Raw genomic sequence first — 14256 nt, forward strand, 5'->3', positions numbered from 1 at the left:
ACTCTCCCCTACCTGGTGCGCTATGCTGATTGGTATGGTATGGTATGGTATAGGGATCCACGGGACAATTATGCGTAGAAACACAGAAATCGATCGAAAAATTTCAATCGCGTTTTTCTCAGTTGCCCTTTTTTGAACATGGGACAATTATGCGTAGAACGGCAGTTTAGCAGATTGTGACGGCTCGCCTCATCGGAACTTCGCGTTTGATATCGAAGCGGGTTCCGGAGACTTTCAACGTTGGATATTTGCCGATTGCGTGCTGACCGAAGAAAATACTAGCAGTTTGTGAGCGTGCCATTGAGACACGTCCAGAAAGCGCTCGGAGAGATGGTTGGCATTAAAATAGTGTAAGTTTCTGATTAACATAAAAAACGAAGTTGACTTTATAGCTGTCGGCCAACATTGCTAGTACCGGCGACCTCTGGATTGTGAGTCCAGTAAGCGGTCCGATTGATTCACACGGGCGGGTTATGCTGCTTAACATAACATATTTTTTTTTTCCTATTTTTGATTTTGATTGAGAATTCTGTAACTACACTTTCCAACTATGATTGTTACATAATTGAAACATGTGCAACTAGCTAAACATTCGGCTGATGTTAACCCAATAGCAAAAGCTTTAAGTGTACAAACATTGCAAGTCGCGTTCCGTCATCTTGAACAGTTAATTTAACATAACACTTCAAGTGGTGAACGCACTTGAATAGTTTGGAAACTACAAAATCATCAAATCTGAAAAGGGGAAATGCGCGTTGCCCATAGAACAAAACTTGCAAACTAGGACTAGGGTGAACTGATGAATCACGTCCCTAATCCCGTTTCTACCTGGTAAAGTTTTCGAATTGCTTGATTTGATCTATGGGCAAAGAAAGATGATAGTTTTCGCAGCGAACAGAGATGGGAAGATTTCGACAAGTATCGGATAAAAGGATCAAGGCACGCTTCTGCCGATGTTCAATTTGCACGTTTTCAGGATTTTTGAAAGGAGAAATGGCTGTTTGTATCGAAATAAGATGGATTTGGTTGATTGCAATAGTTTATTCTTGTGGGTTCCTTTGGAGATGAGGATTCAATAACCAATTTTGTATTGTTCTATGCACTTTGGTACATTTTTAAACAAATGTAAAGTGATAACAATGTTTTGTGAAGATTTTTCACTTGTAGAATTTAAATTTCCGAAAATTAGAGGTTTAGAAGTGTAAAAGCAACTGTATTCGAACTTAAAAGTGCAGCCAACGAAAGCCATCCGAGTTATTCCTGTATAATAGCACTTGGCCAAACTGCCCGAAAATTAATAACTGACGCGTGACCCCGGTGTTCCCGAGGCTCATAATTTGTCGAAATCCTTCGAGAGAAAAACCAGTTTCCCTGCGGAGGCTGCCAATGAACTGCGAACATGAGCCGCGTTGGTGGCGGGCTGGTCCCTTTTTTCCATTTGAGGGGTTGGAAAAGCGGCACCCATCATTTGAATTAATCACGGTTTTTGTGTTGGTGTGTGTACGTGTGTGTGTGTAGAAAAGAGAGAGCAGTTCACCCCACCCCTAGTTGAGTCGGGGGTGTGCAACAAAGGAAATTTAATATTTATTCTAGTTAGTCTCAAACTGCGAAAACCTTCAGAAGAAGTCATAGTGGTTGGATTAAGGGTGGTTGGTGGCATTTCATACGTTATACCCCAATTGAATCTTAACGCGGAGAATTTTTTTTTATGCAATGAAATGGTGGAGTAAAAATAACCATTAAAGTTACACTGATGGGCGGAATTAACCGTTCCATTTGAATAAATTTGTAATTTTCAATCGGAGTGAGTTCACCAGCTGACATCGTGATCATATCAAATTTATAAGAAACTTATAACATCTTTTTCCAAAAAATATCGAAAAAGTAGAAAAAAAAATCAAACAATATTCATTGTCCGCGATTAATCCACCGCCAATCCTGATTGATCCGCAACGCTGAACTGATGGACCCCAAACGGTGGCAATTTTCCAAATTACTCTGTATGTATAGTAGATGTACCGTGTCCAATAAGCTGCATAACAAACATACAACAAGCTGTGTGTGTGTGACGAAATCACCCAAATTTTGCGGATTATAACGGCTGCCGACAATCGTGAAATGCGATAAATCGCCTTTGTCAATCAGGAATTTTCGAAAAAAAAATCACGCATTTTCTCTCCCCCTCGTGGGTCGAACAGTTTTGGATGCATTTTGAGGGAAATGCGACAATCCATTAGGAAATGTATGGTTTTTTTTTTTTCGAAATATTCTGTAAATGGAGCGGCTGTTGCTGGATTGTGTAAAAATCGTTTTTAGATCGTTGAAATGGAAAATGTGTCGTATGCAGAAAATGTAGTATTTTTGTTCAAAAACATTTGTAAAATTTTGTTTAAAAAAAAAAAAAAAATTTTTACAGGGTGTGTTTCGTTCCTTTTTGCTTTTGGAAGATTTTTTTCGATTTTAAAAAATCGTGTTTTTTCTAACTTTGGAAGATTATTTTTTAGAATGTAGTAATGTTCTACAAAGTTATAAAGCAGTCAATCACAAAAAAAATATTTTTAATATTTACATAAGGGGTTGGCATATAAACATCACGAGTTTTCGCGATTTTATGAATGTTTTTAAAGCGTTATTTTTATTGTTTCTTTTTTTTCCGTCGTTCGTGTCTGTCGCAGGTGACCTTAAATGGCCATGATCAACAATGACCAGCTTTATCAAAATATGTTTAAGTAAAATCGTGATATCTCGTGATCCCCTTATGTCAATACATTTACTTTTTTTAATTGTTTGCTCTACAACTTTGTATAACATTGTTACACTCTGAAAAATAACCCTGCAAAGTTACAAAAAACACGAAATTTTAAAATGAAAACTTTAGTTCTAAATGAAAAATACCCTTCTGGGTTATTACAGATTCAAAAGGTTCATTAAGTTTACCATAAAATTTCATGTGCCATTTTTTTTCTGTTAAGGGGTTACATACATGTAGAAAATCTCAATATTTCTTATTTCCGAATATTTATTAAATCCTTTGAAAAGATGATTTACAATCACACCTGAGAGTTTCATGAAGATATTTAAGAAGACGATTTAAACTTTGTGATCGTTTTTTCTCTATTCACCGAGTTGATTTACGGGTGCCACGATATCTCGAGATTGGATGGACCAAATTGGCGGAAATTGGGGGTGAAGACTCTCAAGACATATGCCGTGTGCATGACGAAGCCCGATTATGAAATTTAGTTTGTTTTGGAAAATTACAAAAAATTAAAAGCTGTCGATTTTTTTATATGAAAAACAGATTTTTTTTTATCTTTTTTTAAAATGAAGTTTTTCAAAATCGGCCTTCGTCATGCATATGGGACTGGTTTGACGAGTCTTCACTAAAATTTTGAGCCGATTTGGTCAAAGCAGTGTTGAGATATCGTAACACCCGTTTTTTGAAACTTCTAACTTCAAATAGCTATATTTCGGCAATGATGCAACCAAATGTCTTGAAATTTTTGTTGGAAATAGTTAAAAATGTTTATGTTAATGCCCTGAAAACATATTAAAAAAACAGTTTTAGTGAGTGCCAATACCAACCCTTGACATTTTTGCCGATCGTCACATACATACATGTATGTGACGAAAAATGGCAGAATTTTCATATCATTTATTTTTATTGACCTCATATTTAGACCAAAATTCAGCATGTGTGTAAAAGCTGATAATTTTTGTTTTAAAAATTGTTCAAACTTTAGTTATTCACTCTAGTAATATGGCAAGTTTTCAGTAGGCCTTAAAGTCTATTTAAGTTGTATGGATGGCTTCAGAACCGTTAAAAAACTATTAACTTTAGCATGTGGCTTGGCAAAAATGGGGGCACATTTGATTGGTTTCAGTTACAACAGGCACAGAACAATACAAGCAGTTCATCGATTTCGAAATTCGATTCATGAAGTGCTCTTAAAGCTTCTGTCTCTATCCAAACTGCAATCCCAATTCACCCAAGTTGAAGGGACAATCTTTTACAAGATTTTCACAAAACAATGAAGCGGAATCAAGCATTTAGGTATACTACATGACATGTGAAAGAAATGTAATTATTATAAAAAAGTTAAACAAAGATATCTTTAGAAAAATCTCCGAATGTTGCATTATATACATCTGTTTTCAAAAACTTACCTTATAAACCGTCGCGGTTTTTTTCTAACTTCTAAGTATCCTGACGTTGCAGAAGTAAACTTAATATCAACACCTTATTAATATATGACATTTTATTGGAAAATGTTAATATTCAACCTTCAACTTTTCAACCATTATATACCTGAGGGTCTGCTGCCATTAAATCGGTGCTCATATTTCTCAATATCAATTCATTCCTTAAGCCTGCCTCACCTGATCAATAGGAACATCCAACATGACAACATACTTTATCATTGTCCTTATGATTGCCCCCCACCAGAGAGCGTATCGGACCTCCTGCGACACTAAAAGGACACCCGCCGGTAAATCCTCCCTTTTTACAACGCCAATTCAGGACAAATTCTGATTCAGTTTTTTTTAAATACTGTATTATTACTTGTTTCTACCCAGGGGAAGGCAGTGGACAATGCGTGAGCTAGAAACGAACTTTTTGGGTTGATTTTATAGTGTGATAAGTTAAACGTCACATCCGCCGAGCCACCCCAAGCACTGTAATTAGAACGTGGCAGCTGCATTTACATGTCTGTTTGTAAAAACTGTAAAAACAAACGCAAAGGGACTTCACTTATTCCCACATTAGCTATTCGGTGTTGGCGTGGGGGAAAGTGCCCGACTGACTGTTTCCGGTTACCTGTTACCAAGAGTTGGGCAAAATTAATTACTACCGGCCTCAATCAAGGCTTCTATTCTGTAACACTGTAGCACGGAATGGGTACCCTTCGGTGCAATTTATTGCATTTGCAGGCACGCGCTGAGTTATGGAACTGTTCTTTCGAGAAATATACGCCAAATAGGGAAAAAAAGTCGTTAACGCTGACAGATGTGCCAGAAGAAGTTAACTGAAGCGATTTTGGTTGCGTGATAGTGATTTTTTTTTTGAAAAATATTTCCCCTCATTTTGGCTAAACAAGCGCCGTAGGTTGCATTTTTTGGATAATGGTTTTTTGGGCACATAATGAGGATTTTATTGGTCGTTGAACAATGTGGATTTGGATTACATTGGCAGGGACACTGTGATTTTCGTTTGCAACATGAAATGGTACGAATTTGCTTTTCTTGTTGAGGAAAGGATACACAATCAGTTTAAAATAAGCATCTCTCTTAAAACCAGCTTCACGTACACATATTAACTCAGAGCCAAGAACTTCAGAAGAATCATTACAAAATATACTTTTTTACATTTGAGAATTGTCAGAATGTAAAATGCCCTCCGCAGTGCTGGAAATAAGTGACAGATGAAACTATCATTTGATGATTCCTGCACCAAAACTTTCAGAAACTATAGCGACCCTTATGAGTTCTCTTATTTTATCTCGTGTTGTGAGACTGACAATGCTTGGTGCTGAGAATCACCCCAGTTGACAGTTAGGAAATTAAATTTCAGGCTTGATGAATGTTGTAGGGAAAATATACCCATTTTAAGTCTAATAAGCGGTCGTGTTTGAATGATGCTGGATAATCTGGAGTGTTCCTTGAAATTTACTAAAACCAAGTACACCAACGAGTAGAGCAACTTTTTGTGAACATTTCTTTTTATTTTCAGTTTTAATAAAGTTTATGCTATTCCTTTTACAAGCATTTAAAAAAAAATATATTTCCCAAATGCATTCTAATCAGTCAAGTGCATTGGGCCACGCCCATTTTTCTATTTTCAGCTGAGCAATTCTCTGAGATTTCGGTAATTCGATTTTTTTGGTATTTTTTAATCCGGCTGAAACTTTTTTGGTGCCTTCGGTATGCCCAAAGAAGCCATTTTGCATCATTAGTTTGTCCATATAATTTTCCATCCAAATTTGGCAGCTGTCCATACAAAAATGATATGTGAAAATTCAAAAATCTGTATCTTTTGAAGGAATTTTTTGATCGATTTGGTGTCTTCGGCAAAGTTGTAGGTATGGATATGGACTACACTGAAAAAAAAATGATACACGGTAAAAAAAAATTGGTGATTTTTAATTTAACTTTTTGTCACTAAAACTTGATTTGCAAAAAAACACTATTTTTAATTTTTTTTATTTTTTGATATGTTTTAGATGACATAAAATGCCAACTTTTCAGAAATTTCCAGAATAGGCAAAAAATCTTTGACCGAGTTATGATTTTTTGAATCAATACAGATTTTTTCAAAAAATCGAAATATGTAAAATCGAATTTGAAATCAAAAAGTACTTTAGTGAATTTTTGATAAAGTGCACCGTTTTCAAGTTATAACCATTTTTAGGTAACTTTATAGAGAATATTTCCTGGCATCACTGGCTCACTGCAACAGGCGCTGCTGGTGGTGTTGGAGGCCACCCTTCGTTCTTTATTTACCTTCGCTTCTCGATCGGTTTTCTTCAACCTTCGTTTGGAATGGGTATTCAAAATTGAAACGTCAAAAGACTTGGCGCGTTTGTTGTTTTGATGGCGCGTGCTAAATATTTACACCCTTACCAAAAATCATGATTTTTTGAGTTCCAAATCCCACTTTTCATACGAATTTTTCAGTTCAACCCATATAACCATTTTTATGGTTGTAGTACCTGAACTCAAAAAATCGTATGAAAAGTGGGATTTGGAACTCAAAAAATCATGATTTTTGGTAAGGGTGTACATGTTTCGGGATTATTTTTCAAGTGAGTGACTTACTAATGTGCAAAAGAACATGTTGCCGGTAGTTGGAAGCTATTTTATATCTTAAGCTCTTTGACATCGTCAGCGCAAGTGAAAATATATTGATGGCGACTTTCGTTAAGCAGTTAACCTCTCATCTTGCGTGTGGATGTGTGTGCCACCAAAAGGATGAGAAATGGTCTCGCAAAATAGAAATTATAATGCACAATTAAAGTTGATATTTTTGGCCAGTGAACGGCATAAATTTGCGTGCTTACTTGAGGCGGTGCTGTTGCTGGTAAGTTTATAGCCTAGATAGTATTTTTGGAGCTTTAATCGAGCACCAAACTCTCCATATGACGAAGATAGGTGTTTGATTAGAAAGGGTATATTTCCCCTAGTCGCTGAGAATTGAATGTTTGATATTTTTGCAACACATGTATTTTGTCAATTTGGCGATGGTTTTTTTTTCGAAAGCTGAAGTAATACTAAAGTGAAATTAATAAGGCCGGATTCTGAAAACTCGTGGAAATTGTCTACCTCAGCTAAATTTACGTATGAATAAAAAAAAGGTAACAGCAATTTACAGGTGGCACACTCGTTGTGGAGTGTAAATATAGCAAAAAACTTAAAAAAGATCTGAAAAAAATCGTTGAAATGTTTGAAAAAGCAAATATAATATGAATTGAAATCTGTGCTAGTCTTATCTATTTTTTCAAGGCAGCTATACTGCCGCTCTAATCGAGTCCGTCCCATATGTAAAAACAGCAAGCCGAGAAAAACGCATGTCAAATTTGTCCCGCCCATAAGGCTACGTGTTAGAATTTCACGAAAAAGTGGATTTTCTCCGGTTTTCTAGAACAAAGTACTAAATTTTATTAGTTTTGCTGACAGTTTACATGATTTTGAACCGAACTGCATCATTACCTCCAAATCGACGAAATTACATATGGGACGGACTAGCTTCGAGCGGCAGTATAATAATTTGATAATAGTTAGATTTTCCCGTGGGATTTCAAATTGAGACAGATTTTACATCACGTGCTCGTTAAAGTGTATTTATTTCACACTTGAACCTATTTTCCACCACTAAATCCCCATATCATACGAACTGAGCCAATAATTGACAAAAAAGTATCCTTCCTTGATCACGTGCCATCAATTATGTCGTTAAATAGAAGTATGACATCCGATATCCTGCCACCAGCTGGAAATTCACACCATGCCACGTGACTTCTTCTTCACACGTCCGTGTTTAACCCTCAACATGTGGTCACGATTCCGGAACAGAATCTTAACGTAATGGCGAAAAGAATCTGTCAAGTGCGCACACTCCTCTCCTCCAGAAGGGGTGACATTTGTTTGTCTTTTCACTTTTTAATGGCGGCCACGCGGCCATCCACCCCCGGTTCAACAAGTAGCTTCCTAGTCTTGTGACGAAGGACACGTGTCGCGCCACGTGGGTAGAGTATCTTCCATTTTGAAGGGGACGATGGGTAATGTTATTGTTTTCACGTTTTAGCATTCATTACCCTGAGGTTGTGGTCCCGATGGCCGATTGAGAATTAATTATTTCATTAGCGACACGCCACGTGTGACTGCGTTCGGGAAGGAACCGGGGGGCGGAGGCACGTGGCGCGGGTGTTTATTTGAGTAGGACCGGCTTCCGGTTTGCGGCGTACTCTCGAACCAATTTCGTCCACATCACCGGGAGTCGGGGGTTTCTGGTTTAAGGCGACAGGCGCACTAAATTGAGCTGTAAAGGAGCGTGAAATTTTCGGCTTCGATACGGTGCGTAATGGGTTTTCTCCTGATGGTTATACGAATTACGAGGAACGGGAAAAGGAATTCTTACCGAAATTAGGGACGAATGAATATTTATACATGTGGCGTTTGTTTGCCTCCGTGTGTTCGCGCTGATTACGTAACCAAGCGGAGTAATTGGATTAGGTTTTTGGGGTTGGCTTCAAGGAAGAGATTTGTACGCGAGTGAAAGCGACATTACTTTATTTGAGTGATTTCCAATTAGAAGATTACCTTTTCCAAATCTGGTTGAGTATTGCGCTAAACGGGATTTTTTTAAGGAAAAAATTTATAGATTTAGTTTTATGCAAAACTCGTTTAAAACTCTTTTCAAATATTCTCATCACATCTCATACAAATTGTTAAGGTTTGGACTTTCCTTACAATTATATTGTTTTTTCACCGAAAATTTCACAACCGTGTTGTCAGATAAAAATAATAATTAATCTTAATCAAATAAAAAAATAAATAAATATTACATCATGGCTTGAAAAGATGCTCGATACCCTAAAATATCCGTTTTGACCAATAGGGTTTCCCATTTTTAGATCATCACTTGGCTTCACTTCTTTAATGACCGACACCGTGGCTTACACAGCAAAAAATCCGATGGTAAAATCGCATGCAAAAGCATGCACATCACCTTCGTCAAAATAAACACTTGATATTAACACTGCATGTGCAATTTTTGCAAAAACAAAAAAAAAGTTGCAACCGTCGGGATTTAAACCCAGCACCAACAGTAAGGACTGGCGCCTTAGCCCACTCGGCCATCAGACCGATGAAACGCTGTAAGGATAAACGCATATATGAGCTTGACATTTCGGTCAAGTAGGTTTCCCATACTGACAAGCTACATATTTCAGGGTGTAAAATTACATAAAATTGCATATAATGATGCAAAATTTATTGTACACCCAGGCCTTTTACACGCAGCTGGATTACTACTTTTTTAGCTGTGTAACGGCTTCTGTCTCATAAGTAGAAGGTTCAGGGATCAAATCGCGTTCGGTCCCCTTGAACTTTGGACATAGGAATTGAACATAGAATATGAACAAAAAATGACTTGAATTACGTGGGATTCGAACTCGCACCTTGGGATTGATGGTCTGGTACTCTAACCAGTCGGCCATCTGAAGGTTATGATTAAGGCTACCAACTCTTGCTGAGCAAAAATCTGTATACTTTACCGATATGACAACATGGTATAACAAAAAATGTCAAGGAATTATTTAGATAAATTTGGAATTTGTTAATTAAAAATATTTTTGTTAAACGTTTAAAAGTTTACGAAATGTCAAGTTTGCTTTTACGAATAATAACCGTGTTCTGTGTGTTCACGAAAACATTTCTAGAGTTTTTATTGGAAAGCTCCTATAAATACAAGCACAACACAAGGATTTCACAAGATTTAGAAAGTCTTTGGATCTTTTATTTGATAAATATGTTTTGTAAGAAATTTGAAAAGAACAATTATTGACAATCAAGTTTGAACTGAGGAAAGCCCAGTTAATTATGCAAGTGATCCCTTTAAAATCAATTTGACAGTTAAATAAAAATGTCTAATTAGTTTTTGTCTAAAAATGTGTAGAATGTTACTCTCGGGATTCCAACCGAGCGACAAGGCGTTACAAGAACAAGTTTGGAATCATCTTACAATATTTTTAAGCAAAAAACACGATTTCAAACATTGCAAGTTTTATGAAACTTTTGTTTATAATAACAATACCTAATTAAAAACAACAGTTTCACTTAATATATTATGCTTAAAATCTCGTTTTTTTTATCAATCATATTTTAAAATGATTCCAACCTTATTCTTGCTAGGCCTGATTTGACAGCTCGATTGGAAACCCCCGAGTAACACTTTGCCTCTCCATATAGGCTTTCTACTAATGACCAATGGTCTTAAACAACTTTATTTGAACGTTTTGAAAAATAAGACTTGATTTTAAAATTATTTTTTGTCGGAAAGATCAGAAAATTTCACAAATGTTTTATTTTTCGTCTTTGAAAATCGGTCTAACGCTTGCTGAGATAGTGTTACTTGGACATTGAATGGCATTTTGTTGACACTCAGAAAACATTTTTTCAGGTTTCGCTTCTTTGAGGAGGCTATAACGCAGCAGTCTTCAATAATTCAATCAATTCAATCTTCAATAACTTAGGAGAAAATTAACAGGAAAATTTTAATCAATTCACCGCAAAAAAAATAATCACCCAGTGATCTAGCTCAAAAGAATTTTCGGTAAATTTTGGAGGATTGACAAAATAACGTATGTTTGCGCATTTTTTTGGTATAAAAGATGGAGTAAAAAATGAGTACACAAGTTTTAGAGTGCATCTTTTTTCTGATAAGTCCTAAACAATATCCGCAACTTTGCCAAAGACACAAAATGGATCAGAAAAGCTACCATAATTATTTTAAGACAGGGACGAACTTATGATGGTCTTAAAGTAAAAATTTTCTAAGTTTCAGAAAATTAAAAACAAAAAAAAACCGTTGTATTAAATTTTGGAAAATCCCATTTTTTTCAACCATGTTTAGTGAACTTTTAATCGCAAATACATTAATTTTAAACATAAATTTGTACAAGTTTAAAAATACCTTTTTTGCAATTCCGTCGTGAAACTACTTACTTTTCCTGTCATTCTTGAACGACGAAATAGCCTACTTTTCTGTACCAAAAATAACAGGATCGAATAGCAACACTTTTCAAAATAAATGCTGAAAAGTTCTACTTTTCAGCACTGAAATGGGTGCTGAAAAGTTGAACTTTTCAGCACTTGTTTCGAAAAGTAACACTTTTCAACATTTTTTTGATTTTAACGATTTATTGACAAAATACATGAAAATTCGACTTAAAATTTCACTCATTTGGTGTTTTTCGAAATTGCAAAAAATGTTGTATGGGACTCGTTGCAAAACTTGATTTTTTCAGCACTCGTCGTATTTATCCAACTCGGTGAACCTCGTTGGATAAATGTACGACTCGTGCTGAAAAAATCCTCTTTTTGCAACTTGTTGCATAAACTACTATTTAAAGTTTAGTTCAAATATGCGGGAAGAAAGGAAAATTGTGCTTTTTCTGGAAAAAAAATCCTTCAGGAAGTAGCCTTTTATTCAAATTGGTTCTCGTTTCCAATTGGACACAGCCGAACCTGCCTGTTCGAAAAAGGATACACGCTCAAACTGCACTAATTCATGCACAGATGCACCGCCACTCTTCCTTTCCGAGTGCAAGCCAGCACCAGAAGAAATTTGTAAAAAGGACCAATTTCACGCCAAATCTGGCAAGGCAGAGTGGTGAAAAAGGAAATAAAATTTCGAAGAAAACAAATTGAGAAAGCTAATAAAGGAAATGCGAGTAATTCGTTACGAGGATATTGAATGTTACGAGGAAGCTGCCATCAACCGAGTTAGTAGCCAGAGGGCAATGTGCTTGTTTTGGGACATTTCGGAGGCCAATATCCTTCACGCGGAAACGGGTCTTCTGGCACAAACAAACGCACCACGAGGCGAGTGCAAACACGCTGGAGGTAATTATGTACCTTATAGCTGTCATGCTGCTTTGAAATTCGTTTGTTCGTGCCTCACCGCCCGTCAAAAGTATTACCCAGCAGATTTGAGGAGAGAGAGAGGGATGCAATCGCCTGCGGCCATTAAAGGGCAATGTTATAGAATTTATTTTCAAATCAAATAAGCTAATGCGAACCTATTTGCTTATCTTGTTCATCGCTGGCATGAGTTCCCCTCCTGCACGCGCGTTTCCTTCCCTTTTTGATTGAAAAATGTTTGCTCGATCAATGAATGGTGGTTATACCTTTGCCTAAAAAGGCCTCGAATGTATACGAATTATTGGCTCAGAAGCAAGCAACCGAAAAATGTGTACCTCGTTTGGAATTGTTTGAAGATTGGATTAGTGGTTGCGATACATGTCTGTTGTTTGTTAGAGAAATGTAAATTTATGAATATTCTATCGGTTAAATTGATCAAGCTTATGAAAATTAAATTGCCACCAGTTCTGCTTAAATAATACTTAAAATTTCTTTCACCAATTAACTTAATTGTTCAAATTTGCAAAAAAAATATTTCTTGTGAAAGTTAAAAAAAATAGGAAGCTGTTTTTTTTGGTGTCATCTTGTATCTTTGGAAACGAACTTGATTTTCAATAAATGTGAATCGAAGATTTTTTTCAACTATCATTTTTTAAAGAAAATAAACATTTTTATGCATGTTTCTATTGTGAAATTGTCTCAGGAACACGAATATGATAAAATTATCACCAGAAAATGGGATCTAAGGATTCCCCCGAGCAAAAATTTACAACCAGAAAATTCACTAAAAGTTAAAGTGTCTTTTTAATATGTTAAACTGCCTTATCCAAAGCGTTCTCAGTCTCAGATGGTAGTCCCAGATGTCTCCTACAAGCTGAAGGTCGAAGCGAGTTGATATCTGGATGAAACACTTTTTTATTTGAGTTCGAAAATTATGCAATTTTTTCACTAAAATGCCAATAACTCCCTTTAGATTTAACCAATGGGGATGCTTCTCCCTGCATTTTGTTGCATTTTTTAAGCCCATTTAGAAGCATTTTGAATTTTGAAATTAAATTGAATTTTGCCTAAGTTATAGCCTTTTAAAGATTTTTGACACTTTTGAACCTTCAAACTTTATGTCCCGATTTGCCCCACTTCCCGTTTACCTAGAGTGCTTATATTTTGGCCAGATGCTAGTTTTATATGTACAAACCACCCCTAAAAATTTCAGGCAGATTGGTGAGGTCGATGCAAGATGGGTATGCTTTGCTCGTGGACTCGCTCTTAAGGGGTTACATACATGTAGAAAATCTCAAAATTTCATAATTCCGAATATTTATTAAATCCTTTAAAAAGATGAATTCCAATCACTCCTGAAAGTTTCATGAAGATATGTCATGATTTAAGTGAGTAGAAGACGATTTAAGTTTAAACTTTTGCCATGCGCAAAGCGGACTGTCAAACTTTGTGAGCGTTTTTCTCGGAACACCGAGTTGATTTACGGGTGCCACGATATCTCGAGATGGGATAGACCAAATTGGCTGAAATTTGAGGTGAAGACTCCCAAGACATATTCCGTGTGCATGACGAAGCTCGATTTTGAAATTTCGTTTAAAAAAAAATACAAAAATCGACGAATTTTTATATGAAAAACACAAAAATATTTTTATCTTTTTTTAAAATAATGAGTATTCACCAAAATTTTGAGCCGAATTGGTCAAAGCAGTGTTGAGTTATCGTGGCACCCGTTTTTTGAAACTGCTAACTTAAAATAGCTATATCTCGGCAAATATACAACCAAATGTGTTCAAATTTATTTTATTGATAGATAAAAATGTATATTTTAATGCCCTGAAAACAGATTTAAAAAAAGTTTAAGCGTGTGCTCAAACTAACCTCTGAAATTTGGCCGATTTACATGTATGTAACCCCTTAATATAATTGGAGTTAAAAACTAGCCTTCTGCAATTTTCCGGATTGTTTCCCCATTTTTTCAAATTCTTGTAAATTCTTGTGGAATATGGAAAGACTTTTTTTTATTTTCTGTCTGGTAGCGTAATGTAAGTTTCTCAAAACAAAATGGTTTAATTTAAATTGTTTGAATTCATTTGTTTGTATACCGAAATTAGTTTG

The sequence above is a fragment of the Culex pipiens genome, chromosome 3 (genome assembly GCF_016801865.2).
Source record: "Culex pipiens pallens isolate TS chromosome 3, TS_CPP_V2, whole genome shotgun sequence".
NCBI lineage: Eukaryota > Metazoa > Arthropoda > Insecta > Diptera > Culicidae > Culex > Culex pipiens.